This window comes from Dipodomys ordii, unplaced genomic scaffold, assembly GCF_000151885.1.
Source record: "Dipodomys ordii isolate 6190 unplaced genomic scaffold, Dord_2.0 Scaffold22, whole genome shotgun sequence".
In the NCBI taxonomy this organism is placed as follows: domain Eukaryota; kingdom Metazoa; phylum Chordata; class Mammalia; order Rodentia; family Heteromyidae; genus Dipodomys; species Dipodomys ordii.
This window is the reverse complement of record NW_012267238.1, coordinates 1,307,245-1,311,987: the sequence shown is the minus strand read 5'-3', so window position 1 is coordinate 1,311,987 and position 4,743 is coordinate 1,307,245.

The window sequence follows — 4,743 nt, the reverse complement described above, 5'->3', positions numbered from 1 at the left end:
TTCTTTGTTGCTTTGTATGTCCCTCCCCCACAGTATAACCCCTGCTTTCACTGTATTTGATGTCGGTATAATTTGTGGAGGGGAAGGGGAAAAACAAATCATTTAAATAGGGATACAGGTGGACCCATTGCAACAATGAGATGTACAAGTCATTATGTCAAAAACGAACTTTATAACTTTGGTGGGGGCTCAGGGAAGATTGGGTGGCGAGGGGAGGATGGGAAGGGATGGGAAGGGGAAACAAAGGAGGAGGCTACAATGCTTGATAAGAAATGTACTTATTATCTTGCTAATGTAATTGTAACCCCTCTGTACAGTATTTTCACAATAAAAAAGGAACGTACTCATTATCTTGCTTATGTAATTGTAACCCCTCTATACAGTATTTTCACAATAATTTAAAACATGCAAAAAAAATCACATAGCGTACCTCCTTTAGTTTTGAAACAAGGCAGGGAAATAGATGTTATCTTTAAACTTTCAGAGTAAACAACTGAGGGTTGTAGAACTTGGTTCAGCCAGAAAGGAATGCAGTTTTTATTTAAAGTTTCTCAGTGTAGAATACACCATTTTCTGACCCGTGAAATGAATCAAAGGCAAGTGACTTTAGAGAACTGAGACAAATAGGCAAGTCTTATGGTTGGGGATAAAACTTTGAGGAGAGCCCCAAGTAGGAATGCAAGCTCTTAGTCTTCTTTACGTAGAACTTATTAAATACCACATGCAAGTGGAAAGAATTGGCAATAAAAATCATTGCAGTCTTTAATATTTCTGTTTTCTTTTCTGTGTCCCTTCAGTTAACTACCAGTAAAACTCTGGTAAAGCTAAAAAAATAATTGTTTACCCAGGCAAGTTGAATGCTGAGAAATAGAAAAGGTTGTCCTTCACAGAGCACAAGAGAGAGGTGAACAGGTGTCAGCAAAGCACGAGGTCAAATCAACCCAATCTAACTAATATGGAGGAGAGTAAGTCAAGCAGATTCAGATTTAAATGATCTAGAGGAGTTCTCAGGGATTTAATAGCCAGAGGATTAATTATTCCCCAAGAGACAATAAACCCCTTTTCATTTTCAAGGCCAAAGTCTGGGTTAATAATTTTGTTCCTCAGTGAACATGTAGAAGTTTCTGGTGGCTTCTTGGTTGTCTTGGTTGTTTTCTCCTGGCATCTAGTGGGCAGAGACTAGAGATACTGTTGCATCCTACAGTTCATAAGCTACCTTTATAAACATTCAATTAGGTCAAAATGTCATTTGGACAAGGTTGAGAAGTTCTGGTCTAGGGCCTGCTCACTCTACACCCTCATGGATTTGTATTAAACTTGATCTGCTTGTTCCCAGTCTCAAGAGATGAGCTTGATGTAGAGCCCCATGCAGTGAGAAACTCACAGGTAATGAGACATTTGGGGAAGCCAAGAAATGAGGAAGTACTAATAACCATCTGCTAGATTCTGTGGTGATTTGGTGATGCTTGACTCTGTGCCTAGTGTATAGTGATTACACATTACCACTGGGTCCTTCCCCTTAGCCATTCCTATTCCACTCTGAGTAAAACCCAAAGCTATATTGACAAGAGAGCCATATAGCAGAAAGTCAAGACAGAGGCTTATGCTGGGGCAGGTTTTAGGTGGGGACCAGTTGATCAAGTCCTCCTGTGGACTTTGGCTACCACACATAGTCTAGTTCACAAACAAAATGAAAATACATTCTCCTCTGATTTGAGAAAGACTTCCTTCTAGCCTTCCTTCTAGAGGAGTGACAGGGGTTAAGATAGATATGAAAATTCTAGAAGGGGTTGCAACCTAACTGTGTGAACAGAAAGCACTGGAAAAGGAAATGCAGATAAAACCAAATAACTCTGTCAATAAAGAGGAGCTATGAAAAGAACTAGCTTCTAAAAGTCAATGGATATTGAATGTTCTTGAAGAATGAAAAGACTCCTTTCACAAGGAGTTAAACTTCCTATGAAAACCCCCATTTTACTTATTCAGTTTGTTGAGTTCTGAGACTTGTTTTTCTTCCATGCATTTTCAGGATGTTGCATGCAAAACACTGGTGACACAGTGAAGAAGTAACTCGATAAACACAGTTGTCAGTATCTAAACAAACCTACTTAGGAGGGATGCAGAGGGCCGTGGCACACGAGAGCTGAAAAGCTTCTCCCCTCCTTCCATAGCCATCCCATCCTCTCCTCCTAGGCATGGCTTTCCACTCTACTAGACTCATTCCTACTGAAGGTTTGACCTTTCACTTTTCCTGGTTAACTCTAGGCAAATCTCTGAATATTACTGGGCACCTATCATAGGTCATAATAAGTCTACCCTGTAGTCTTATTGTGATAAACATCTATTCCCTGGAAAAAATGATTCCACACACATCAACCAGTAACTTTAAATTCAGTTTTCAAAGCCTAGAATGAAGCAAGTTACGGAAGAACTCAGCAATGGAGGGAACAGAGGTTTAACAGACTTGCCTGAAGACCCAGTACGGAAGAACTCAGCAAGGGAGGGAACAGAGGTTTAACAGACTTGCCTGAAGACCCAGGCGAAGCTACCTTCCATCATACCCACACGTCATCACAGGCTTGCTACAGCACCTTCTCCTCCACGGGTTAGAAGTGCATATACATTATCTCCATTTCAATGAAGGTTAGTAAATATGAATCCCCTTGAAGTCAGTGCACATACAATAGCAATCCAAAATACAGAATATTTATTTAAACTTTTATAATCCAGACAAATTTCACATCCTTTTATATTCTGGAAATAAAAATTTTGATCATATCAGAAAACGTAATGTCTTCACTAAAATTAAAAATACAATGTTTTGGATACATTTATATTAAATCAGGGTACAATAAAGAATATCCACACTCCTCTTCTTTGTCTGTCAGTGAATCTATAATAAATGCTCGCCTACCACATTTCCCAGTATCATTTTGTTGGTGACATATTTCTACTCTCAAAAATATTCTGTGAAAAAATTTTCTGTGTTCTGTCTTCCTTAAATTAGCAACAGTAAGTAATATGTACATATTTGTAAGGAAAAGACAAGTTTGTCTTTATATGTGTGTATGATGATATATTCATGGATTTTTATTTTAAATGGTGGATTGAACTTACTTAGAAAGAGTCTATGCCAGTCTGGGAATGTAGCTTAGAGTGCTTACCTAACATGCATGAAGTCCTGGGTTCGATTCCTCAGTACCACATACACAGAAAAACCTGGAAGGGGCTCTGTGGCTCAAGTGGTAGAGTGCTAGCCTTGAGCAAAAGAAGCTCAGGGACAATGCCCAGGCTCTGAGTTCAAGCCCCAGGACTGGCAAAAAAAAATTAGCTGGTCAAAAAAATATTGAACCGTCAAAGCTGCTAAATGCCTTCAGTTTAATTTCTAGTCTTTGATTGCTTATTGGCACTCCATGAGAGAGGATGTGTGATGAGTTGAAGGCAGAGCAGAGCAGAGCAGTCAGGGGACGGGGAGGAGCCAGACAGGAAAAGATCTGTGGGATGAAGTAGGGTTTTCAGCCACGTCAACTCCTACCTCTGGAAGTTATAGCTGGCATGGGAGATCATTAACTACAAAGCTACACAGAGGGAAATACTACTTCAAAACTTCTAAATTGAGACTGTTGTTCAGGTGCTGTGTCACAAGGAAGTTTACAGAGAATTCTAATACCCTCAGAAGAGTGATAGTCCGGAGCTATCACAATGAAAACCTTGGCTTATGTTACACGTGACCCATCAGGTACGGTGACTTAACCTCTGTAAAAACCTGCCGAATCTAACAGGCACAGATGGACTAGGGAGATGAAGAACTGCGTTTTCTTGAACCAACCTTTGATAGTAATGCAGCATAAACCTCTAAGTGGAGACGTATTCATGGGTTTCCTCATATTTTTTTTGTTATCAATTTCTAGTTACAACTCTTACACCTCTGCTACTGGGTGCTATTTCTTTTAACTAAAATAAGAGGTATTCTTTAACATAATTATCTTAATTACAAAAATACACTTAGACAATAACTCTGTAAAATCACTTTCTTTTACAAGAAGAGGAACTTTATTATTTTTAAACCATCAATCAGACAGACACAGCTTTCATTTGCCCAAGCATGCATAATCTCACCTGATTGTAAAATGCACTCAACTGGTAAACTGCACATGGAGTGGTTCCTTTTGCATGTCAACCTGCAGTTATCCCATATATAAGGGCAGCCCAGTTGGGAAGTGCTTGTTTATGTCCATTGTCTCATCATAAGCTAGAGAGAAAAATTGGAAATCTTCTTCAGAATCCCTCAATGTTTTTCAGCATCCTTTGGGTAGCCAGTAATCCAATTTGAGATAGTTCTCCAAGACAAACTAACACTCTCAAATGATTGTACTTTTCGAGTGCTAGCCATGTTTCCACAGCCACCACTTTCCTAAACTTTCCTTCTACCTGAGTACTTAGCATCTTTGCAGTTAACTCAGGGACTACATAACTCATCTGAATAATATCATCTCTGTTACAGTGATACCTAGTGAAAGTGGCTTATGATTCCAAACTCTGCTGAAGAGCATCTGCGTCTGGCCTCCCATTCATTGAGTTCCACCTTTTGAGCTGTAATGATGCTCTGGATTGGCTTTTTTTTTTCTAATACATTATCTTACACCAGACCTACAGATTTACCATTGACTTCAACAACAACAACAACAACTCCTATGTACATTTCTCTTGTAATGATCAACACTCCCACTCAACTTTTCTTTT